Source organism: Chionomys nivalis, chromosome 16, assembly GCF_950005125.1.
Source record: "Chionomys nivalis chromosome 16, mChiNiv1.1, whole genome shotgun sequence".
NCBI lineage: Eukaryota > Metazoa > Chordata > Mammalia > Rodentia > Cricetidae > Chionomys > Chionomys nivalis.
Genome location: NC_080101.1, coordinates 47,331,478 through 47,342,788, shown reverse-complemented (window position 1 = coordinate 47,342,788; position 11,311 = coordinate 47,331,478).

The window sequence follows — 11,311 nt, the reverse complement described above, 5'->3', positions numbered from 1 at the left end:
ACTGCACCTCTCATTGAAGGTGCCTCTGGGTAGCCATGCTTGTTCAACCTGGACTTACCTCTGTGGCCACATTTGATGGAGCCAAGAGGAATGGCTAATCCCATCTGCTGCCTCCTGAGTAACTGCAATGGGGCCTTGGCTTAGGGCCAGAAGAAAGGTGTAAACTCCAATACCAGAGGTATGACCTGGGCCTGGGGTGGGAGGATTACAGCATGAGTAATATCGAAAGTTCAAGGCTAGGATGAGCTATATAGGCAGACCTAGTCTCAAAGACAAAGCAAAACATTAGGAACTGAGACGGGGCTATCATGCTGATGCAGAGGGGAAAATGCTCGCTGTGCAAATCTGGGGCCCTGAGTTCAGTGCCCAGGTCCCACAGTGAAGGGCGACAACTGACTCCTGAAGTTGTCCTCTGACCTCCACATGCATCCATGCATCCACACTCTCTCTCACACACACAACAACAACAATAAAATAGCAGTAATGGAGACTGGAAGGAGCCTGGGCTCTAAATGTAAACATGGAGGAAAGAGTCTTAACAAGGGAGGGCAAGCATTTACACCGAGACCCGTACTTGCATGTGTAGTAGTGCACACACTCACTGAGGGCCAGGGTAGGAGGGAGCTGGGAGTGAGGCAGAGCGCGGTGGGGGTAGGCTGAGGGCTGAGGTGGAGAATAAAGAAGCAGAGGTGAGACAAGAAGAAACACCGCTTGTTTACGCCTTTCCTCTGGGCCCAGCGTCTGTCTTCTCTTGGGCTTGGAAAGATACCCAGTCTTCACAAGGCAGCTTTCTTTTGATGAATAAGGATAAGTAGGCTTCAGTCATTTTCAGCGGAAAGGTTGACTGTTTGAAAGACTTGTTGGTCTGTATACCATTTTATGACCTCTGCAGTAAATAAAACCTCGGAGACTGTCGAATTTAGAGGGCATAGAATAAAAGATGCAGAATTACATTAATGAATTTAAATGGTCGACTAGAACCCACTAGATGGAATTTGGCAAAAAGAAACATAAATATCTGGCCTTGAATTTGTAAAACTAGCCAATCCTGATTTAGTAGTGATTTACTGGTAAGCAATCTGAGTTTTTGAAAATAAACCATAAGCATAATAAGTAGCAATATTAAAGAGTCGGCGCTAAAATCCACAGACGAAGAACTGGGGACCCATCATTAATTCAAATTAAGAACTTGAGGCTGGAGAGGTTGCTCAGTGATTGGTGATTAAGGGTGTGTGCTGCTCTTGCAGAGGTACCAGCATAGTGTTTCCCAGCTGCCTTTAACTCTAGTTCCAGGGGATCTGCTGCCTTCTTTTAACCTCTGAGGGCAACTACAAGCACATATGTGCTTGTGTGTGTGTGTGTGTGTGTGTGTGTGTGTGCGCGCACGCGCGCCCCCCCCAACACACACACAGAGTGAATCTTTACATATTAAGACCTTTGGGGGATTATACTAGATCTAATTCCAAGGGATGGAAATTGGATTAGATTTTATCCAAGAAAAGCCAAACTTAATCAATTAGAGTACATTGTGGCCGGGCGGTGGTGGCACATGCCTTTAATCCCAGCACTCGGGAGGCAGAGGCAGGCGGATCTCTGTGAGTTCGAGACCAGCCTGGTCTACAAGAGCTAGTTCCAGGACAGGTTCCAAAACCACAGAGAAACCCTGTCTCGAAGAAAAAACAAATAGAGTATATTGTGTTGTACCTAATTAACGAGGCTGAAATATGGGAACTAAATAGGCTGATGCAGGGAAACACACTCAGAAAATGTAGTTCTGAAGAAACCATTTTTTTTTTGTTTGAGGTATTTTTAACTAATAAGACTAGCATAAGATTGCTATATCAAATACAAACTGTTGATGGGACTACTAAAAAATCAAAGCCTGCTTCCTGTGGCTCAGTTTCACTTCCTGAGAGTGTTCTCTGTATATACTTGTGGGTGTATTAGCAGATTTTCATGCTTATTTATAAGTCTATATTATGAATTTTAAAAAAACAGAAATTGCGTTATACTCTCTGCACAAATGTCAGCATTGACAAATGCCTGTCCTTTTGGTAGGAGACCTCTGAGTTCTAAGAATTCATGCATCCCTCTCCATAGCTTATTTCTACTTAGGAACAAGTCACAGGGGCGACGGCTCCTTTGCTCGTTGTGCAGCCTTGAAGATCTGCGTTTGGTCCCCAGTGCTCTTACAAAAAGCCAGTGGTGGTAAAAACTCGTAATGCCAGCCCTGTAATGCTGGGATGTAAGGTGCAGGAACATACGGGAAGATCCCAGACCAGTCAGTCTAGCCTGATTGGTTAGCTCTGGGCAAGAGGGAGATACTGTATCGAAGGAAGCTGATGGCATGGTAGAGGTTGAAGCCGAGGCTGTCTTCTGGTTTGCGCACGTATCCATATGCACACACACACACACACACACTTTTATTAAAAAGGAAACTACAACACATTGTATACTTGTGTAAGCACTTTTTTAGATGACCCTGTCTGGCCTCTGTGTCCAGGGCCCAGAGTGAAGGATTTCATAGGCCTGGTACTTTGCAATCCTTGTTTGGGTGAATGGCTGAGCCACTTCAGAGATGCAAAGGGTATAATCCGTACGAGACAATAAGCATGCATCACGCATATGAATATTAGTGTCAGCCCCTGCTCAGGATAAATCTACACATAGTTAGGCCTTCTCTGGCCCGAGTACCAACTTTTCCTCCTAAGGCCTAGGAATCACCACTGAGGATTACATAGGGTGCTCACTTAGTGACTTCATACACACACACACACACACACACACACACACACACACACACACACACTGATCTCTGTAGTTACTCTATTGGGGAATGGGAGAGACGTCATGGTGTAGTCTCCCTCCTCCCTCTCCTCTCTGTTTAACCTGTGAGCTCCAGAGATCCAACTCATCCACCAAAATGTGAGAAACCTTCCTGATGAAAGAGCATTTAGGGTGTAACTGAGGTTGGCCTGAGACTCCAGCGGTGTCTGAACCACTTGGAGCACTTCCTAAAATGTGGATTCTGATTCCAATGGTCTAATGTGGGGTGGTCTTTATATCATTTTAGAATCCCAGGTCCCAGGGCACATTTTAGAAATAAGGCAGAAATCATCTAAGGAGAGATCTATCTATCTATCTATCTATCTATCTATCTATCTATCTATCTATCTATCTATCTATCTATCTATCCATCCATCCATCCATCCATCCATCCATCCATCCATCCATCCATCCATCCATCCATCTATCTATCTATCTATCTATCTATCTATCTATCTATCTATCTATCTATCTATCTATCTCTATCATCTATCTATCTGTCCATCTATCTGTCTATCTATCTGTCCATCCATCCATCCATCCATCCATCCATCCATCCATCCATCCATCCATCCATCCATCCGTCTATGGAGGCAGGGTCTGCTTGGCCTGGAACTCACTGTGTAGACCGGGCTAGCCTCAAGCTCACAGAAACCTTCTTGCCTCTGCTTCCTGAATGCTGGTTAAAGGTGTTACCACCACATCCAGCACTTGAAGAGTTTGTGATCCAAGTGAAGGTCAGGTGCTCCTCCTAACTATTTAAAACCATTGATAAGATACACATGCAAAAATAAATCCAGTTATCTATAACCAAGAGATATATTTGAAAATGTTTTGGCCCCTAAAATATGCTCGTGTTGAGAGCTCTGGATGTCCCACAGTGACTTTCAAATTGTCCCCACACAGAAGCAGCAATGTCTCTGGGGAGCTTGTTAGACATGCAAATTTCTCAGGTCCCTCCTGCCTGACAACTGGAAACTCTGATTTGAGTGGAGGCCAGTAGTCTGCTTGAATGAGCGCTGCAGGGGACACTCTTCCTCATGAAGCAGAAAGCCTGGTACCCAGAGGGATGCTCAGCACTGCTGACAGAGCCCTCCTCCAAGATTTGGATCTGTGGTTCAATAGGCTCCGGCTGCAGGTACCTCTTGGTACATTTCCAGATGCTCGGAGCTTTCTGAGTCCAAAGTTCTGCAGTTGTTCCCATGGTTATGTGGCTTTAGAAGCAGAGGACAGCAATTCTGTGGCTGAGCAGAGATGGCGGCTTCCAGGCTGACTGGTGGCCCGTGTGTCACTTTCTGGCTTGCGTCAAACCCCATCACATCCAGACCTAGTGATATTCTGGTGACCAGACACTTCAGACATGAGCCCAATGACCTGGCAAGGTGTACTCACCACTGCTGGGGTGGGGGAGGGGAGAACCTGACTCGGGTGAGTTATAGCCAGTCTGTGGGGCCCTCAGTCTCTTCGCTGGCTAACTTTGTGAAATGCATTTATAATGTGAGCAGGTGCGACCCTCTCCTTTCAGTTCCTCTGAGAGAAAGAGAGAGGCTTCAGTCTTTAACTTAGGCAAAGTGATGCTCTTTGGAGTATGAAGAAGACACATGATCACACAGCAGGTGCTTGGGGAGTAGCAGGGTCAGACAAAGGGTACATTTCACATTACAAAAAAAAAATAAACAGGGTTTTAAAAACCACAAGTATGGCTGGTGGTGGTGGTGCACGCCTTTAATCTCAGTGCTCAGGAGGCAGAGGCAGAGACAGAGGCAGAGGCAGAGGCAGAGGGATCTCTGGGAGTTCACAACCAACCTGGTTTATAGAACTAGTTCCAGGACAGCTAGAGTTGTTACACAGGGAAACCCTCTCTCGAAAAGCAAAAACAAAAACACACTAAAACTTTAAACATTCCCCGGAATATTGCATAGGTCATTTACACTAAAAACTATTTATTGTTTACTGAAATTTAAAGCTTACTGGCTATTTTAAGATTTGTTCTTGAGCGATTTCATCAAAGTATAGAATGTATTTTGATTATCCAGCTCCTCCTCTTTCCCCTCCCACTTTCATTTCATGTTTTGTTCTTTTATTTTCTATATTTTGTAACCCTCTGAATCCCATCACTGTTTCCTATCTGTGCATAGGTGTGTGGCTACTCACTGGGGCATGAGCAACCTACCAGTGGTCACAAATCCCCTCCAAGAGCTCCCCTTTCCCCAACAGCCTTCTGTTGGAATCGCTCCTTAGATAGGGGTGGGTCCTCATAAGCCCCTCCCATACCCACTCTAGGATGTTGACCGGCTTGATCTTGCCCAGGTAGCCAGAGCTGCTGTGAGGTCTGGAGGGTGACCGCCCTCAAGCGTCTGAAGACAGCGCCTCACAGCGCCGCTCCCTAGCTCCGCCCCTTCTATCCTTCCTGCCCCCTTTTCTTCAGTGTTTCCCGTCTTGGGGGCATGCGCAGAACAGTTGGTGTAGATGTCAGTTTAGGGCTGAGTCCTCAATAGCCATTTATTCTCAGCACTTTGACCATGTGTGAGTCTCTTTATTGAGGACTGTTGCCTACTGCAAAAAGAAGCTTCTCTGATGGTGACTGAGCCTAGCACTAATCTATAAGAATAAAGACAAATATTTAGAAGGCAGTTTGGTAACATATGCATTTGGCAAAACAAACAGTAGCAGCATCTCTTCTGGGTCTAAGATTCCTACAGTCATGGGCTTCTGACCTAGTTTACTGTACCAGGCATGAATCTCTTCTTGTGGAGAAGATGACTGATTTCCATAAGGGCACACACACCTGTACACAGACAAGGACACACATAAGTCACACACATACACCTGCACTTACACACACACACACACCTGCGTGCACACACATGCAGGCCCGCACACACATACCTGCACGCATGCACACACACACACACAGGCACACATGCACACATACATGCATACACACACACTTCCAGGAGAACCAAAATAACTGATCTTGAGACAGGGTGATGGCTTAATTGTTCAGTTCAAGATTCTCTGGGCAATGTAGCATGGCCTCCATCTAAAAATCAAAGCCCAAAATATAACAAGCAAACTACAAACACCTGGGGAAGAGCATCTGCTTGGGCAGGGGAAATCCAAGGCTAAGCACAGCTCAGCTTAAACTGCGGTAGCGCATACACTTACATAGTTAAAGAAACAGGAAGAATGCAGTTTAATACTTGTATGTGGTATGTCTTGTGGGTGTGTGCATGTGGGTACATATTCATAACTTTAATAATATTTTATGTTATACAATATGTATTTCCTTCATAATTAAACAAGTTTATGCTGGATTTTCCATTCCTTGAAACTTAAGGGCTCTTAAATTGATGCAGTACAAGTAAATCTACCTTATTTTCATGTATTTTCTAAAATACAAGGTCTTACTATTTTACCAGATCGGTCATTAACTCACAATCTCAAATGAGTCAAGCGTCTGGGATGGATGGCAGCCATGTACAATCAATCCTAGCTTCTATCTCATTCTCTTTAGTGGCTTTGGTTTCCAGTTAATGAAAGTCAAGGTATCGTTGCCGTCATTTCTAGTACTAACTTACACACATGCAGGTCTATCAATGTGATAATTCTTAGAAGACAAGTTGGAGATCTTTGGATGATATCTAGGGATGTACTTCTAACTATGAATTTAAAAGTGGTTACCTCTAGGACAGAAAGTTTGGTGAATGAAGAATGAATGTTCTCCATATATTAAACAAAACCAAATGTATAAATTTTAATTAAATAGGGAAAGGATGAAAATAGAAATATATGTGGAGCATAGACTTCAAAGCTAAATATATTATGTGTAATGGTTTTTAAAAATATACAAAGAGGGCTGGGAAATAGCTCTGTGGTAGAATTCTTGCCTAGTTGCGTAAGCATTAGGTTGATGTTTAGCATTCTCAAACATTATACAAATGGCATAGGTGTAATAGGTGAAGCCAATGGCAAGACAAGCTAGTTGAGTGTAACTTAGAAAGCCGCAAGTTCATGGAATGAGGGTGTAGTTTAGAGATAGAAGGTTGTTTAGTCTGTGCAAGCTACTAAGTTAGCTGCTCAACATTGAGAAAAAGCTACAAAGGAAGAAGAGAAGAAAGCCACAAGTTCAGATGAAGAGAGGTTAAAAAATAATTTTTATTTAATTGAAAATACCAAAATATCCTCATTTTTTGTTGGTTAACCATGTAACCAATATAAAAAAATCATTAATGAGCTAGTTGAATTACTTCTTCAAGTTTTAACGAAACAGTTAATTTGGATTCACTGTGTGTTTTCCACACTGTCTTTGGAAGATGGCGTGTATTTCCTATGGACAGCACATCCCAGTGGCTCGTGTGGCTGTTGGCCACCATATTGAACAGCGCTGATGTTCACTGGCTCCTAGATGTTGTACTTGACATTCTTGGTGCCGGCATCGATCCTCAAGACAGGCTAAGTGTTCTGCTTTGGTTTCTGTTGCTCTGATACAACACTGAACAAGCGCAACTTGGGGAGGAAAGGGCTTGTTCTGATTTGGCTTACAGCTTACAGTGCATCATTGGGGGAAGCCAAGGCAAGAACTCCAGCCAGGAACCTAGAGGCAGCAACAAGTTATCTAAAGCAGAGATAATGACGGAGTGCTGCTTATGGGTTTGCTCAGCGACCTTCCTTTGTTATTGCTTTTCTACTTCTATTATCATTATCAATTATACAAAATAATGAGTATCATCACAACTTCATGCACGCATAGAATATACTTTGATCATCTTCAGTACCAATTATCATATCCTGATCCTCACTCCCACTGTTCCCCCTCCTCTGTCTCCACAACCTCTTATTACTTTCATGTATTTTCCCTATTTCTTTTTTATTCAATTATTATTGATATATATTCATATAAATACAACCTGATGAATTCATTTACTGTTGCTTCTATGTATATATGTGCATATGTATATTTACATTTATTTTTATAGGGTTGACCACTTGCCATTGGATATTTATTTGGGGGGCTCATTCCTGGGGAAAGCTGATTCTCTCTCTGCAGTCATTAATTGCTTACAGCTCTTCATTTAGGGGTGAGGCCTTGTGAAATTTCCCACATCCATGTTGGGATGTCAACTGATATGGTTAGTTGGTTATCAACAGGTGTTGTTTAGGCTACCACGCTGCTGAGATTTCATGGCTGCAGCTTCCCTATTCAATATAAGACACAGTCTCTCAGCAGACGTCTTGGTCCTTCGGCTCTTACAGACTTTCTGCTTCCTCCTCCGGGATGGTACCTGACCCTTAGATATGGGAGTTGCGTTGTGGATCCTGTCAGTTTGGGCTGGGCTCCCCGTGGCCAGTTGTTCTCTGTATGTTGAGCAATTGTGGATTTCTGTGATGGTCTCCACCTGCTACAAAAAGAAGCTTTCTTTGATGAGGGGTGAGAGCTACCCTTAACTGTGTGCGTAAGTATTTAGAACACAGTTTACAAATGTAGCGATTTAGGAAGGCAGCAGTAACAGATTCTCCTCTAGCCATGGGCGACTGGCTAGGCTTATAGTTCCTTCACTAGTTCCCGCCCAGTGGGTGGGCTTGAAAAAAATTCCATCATTAGTTCCCTCCCATTGGGTGGGCTTGTAGTCCCATCACTAGTTCCCGCCCATTGGGCGGGCCTTAAGTCTGATTAGACAGCTGTTAGTGATCTTCAAGACTGAAGTACCGCTATTGTACTTTGGGGTATATCTTAGGGTGCTGGTCACTGTTGGATGCCGCAGGCGTTATAGTTGAGTAGAACTATTAATGCGCTTTTCTTCCTCGGGAACTTGTGCAGCGCCTTCCAGTAATATGAGGCTAGTCCTCAGGGAGAAGGCTTCCAAGCCAGTTCCAGGTAAATTCCTCCAAGTCCTGCATCCCAAGGATGCTCTTCAGCAGTAAGAGCTTACCTCTCCAAAGCCACAGAGAAACCCTGTCTCGAAAAACAAAACAAAACAAAACAAAACAAAAGACCAAACTCCATAGGTAACCAATGCAATGGCAATAGCCTGTATTTGCGGGGAGAAGTCGCATGCACACCCCTGAACTTGGAAGAAAGTTTCTCATGTCTGGTACTGGGATTTTTGTTGGATACACTGTGGCAGTTGGGGAGGGGGACATTATCACACTTAGTGGTGTAACTTCATTTAAACTGTGTGTGTGTGTGTATGCATACACATACACGTATATATTAGATGTAACTTTAGATGAACAATAATAATATGATTCCTTATGGCTTTTCAAACATCCTTAGCGTTGTCTACCCCTCCTTCTTCCTGCTCCCTCTCTAATCCGTTAAAGCCCTGCTCTTCTTTCTGGCTCCTGCCTTTGTAGCACCTGCAGCCTGCAAGTCCCCTCCCTCCCCCATCTGCCTTCTGCTTTCCTGAGTTCTGTGGTTGCCTCTCTTATACAGCCCAGGCCTACCTAGGCATTAGACTCACAGTGGGCTGGACCCTCCCGCACCAATGGCAATCGGGAAAATGCCTCCCAGACGCGGCCGTGGCTGATCTGATGGATCACTCTCCTTAGAGGTTTCATTCTGGCTCCTCAGGTATATAAAGTCAGCAACCAAGATTAGTCATCTCATCAGCGGCTTTACTCATTGTAGTTCTCAGTGTTGGCTACAGTGGCCTTGGTGCCCTGGCAAAGGCCATGGGTGTGGCCTCTGTGGTGAGTGGATCCTGGGAAAACAGAAGCCAGTGGAACTGGTTCATGCCTGTGAAATGTATTACACAATACTTGTTCGCTAGTGGTAGCCTTTTGCCCTATTAAATGTTTAAACTGTTATGTGGGCAATTTTTTCTTTTTATTAAACAAATAAACAAAGAAGCAAACGAAACTACAGCCAGGCTGTGGTGATGCATGCCTTTAATCTCAGGAGGCAGAAGCAGGTGGGCGGATCTCTGTGAGTTTAAAGCCAGCCTGAGCTACACAGTGAGTTCTGGGACAGCCAGGACTACACAGAGAAACCTTGTGTCTAAAAATAAACAAACAAAAAACATCAACAACAAAAAACAATAAAACAAGATAAAAAAAACTACAAAATACATCATACTAAACAATGGGTGCCCCCATTTTCAAGTATCTCCATTTTGTAAAGGTTTTATTTTTCCTAATACTAATTTCAAAATGTATTCAAAGTAGAGACTGTAGTATAATGAGGCCCCACGACCTGTCACTTGATATTAGCAATGATTAACCTTTTGTTTTCATTTCTACTGCCTTCTCTATCACCAAAATTTGATTTTTGAAGCCAGTTTGAAGTCAACTATCTCTGTTCAGTACAGTTGCGCAGGCTGAAGCCGGGTGCATGCCAGGCAAATGCTCCAACAGTGTGTGCAACTTCTACCGAGATTCTGCTTTCCTGTGTTGTGTGGTGAGATCAGAAATAAAAATCAGGTCACCGGGCCCAGCGTCAAGGTAAATGCTTAGGCATTTAATCGGATGGCTTGTTCACGACATGAACAACCAGTGTTACCATTAGCTCTTGATTTACGAAGCCACATGTTCAGTCGTATGACGGATGTCATTAACATCAGCGTGGCAGGTTCATTCATCTGTCCCTGCCCTGCACTCCCCCGTGATGAATGCACTCAACAGATGGGGAATTTCATGGTCACAAATGGAACTGTTTATCCTTTCATTGTTCCCATGTCAGCAATCAGACTAAATCCATTACCCGGCAATAAAAAGATCAGCCCGCTGCCGTTCAGCTGCGGAAGGGGCGAAGCTATGTTGAAGGGATTTAGAGTTTTAGAAGAGATAAAAGATGTAATAAGAAGCCACATAAAAATTAAGACCCCAGAGAAAAATTTGAGTCTCTCATTCTTAACCCAAAGGATTAAGGGATTTGAAAGGGAAGGCCCCGTGAGTCTCCGCTTCCTTTAACAGAAATACACTAGAGCCCCCTTTAATTCTAAACGCTGTGTGCTGACGGCTTTATTATGTCATTTGAAAATTCACAAACACTCAGACTGGGTTCTGACGAAGGAGGAAATGTCGACTGCTGAAATGGACGTTTGTCAAGGCTGTTATGAGGCTTGCTTGTTGATAACCACTTTCTCTTCAGAAAGTTCTTCCTGTGGCCTCGCCTGCAGGTCTGGTAGTTCTGTGGCTCCTCGAGGCTGCCGTCCGAGCATCCAAAGGGGACCGCCACAGAACCTTGTTTCTGCATGTGGATTCTAGAACACTTCTCGCCTTTTGTTCTAACAGGGCATCACAGCGCGAGAGGTGCTAGTTCCAGCACTCATCCATAGCAGCTGAGGATCTGGGCACGAAGTTTTTCTCACTCAGAATGTGAAATTTTGGTCAACAAAAAATAGTCTGAGGAAAAATTAGACTGGCTGTTCCATTCTTATTCTATTTCAAATACATATTGCCAACTCAGTGCCATGGATGCTGGCTCCGGCGGGAAAGGATGAAGATCTCAGTGACGAAGTCAAGGTCCTTTACCCGAGTTTAC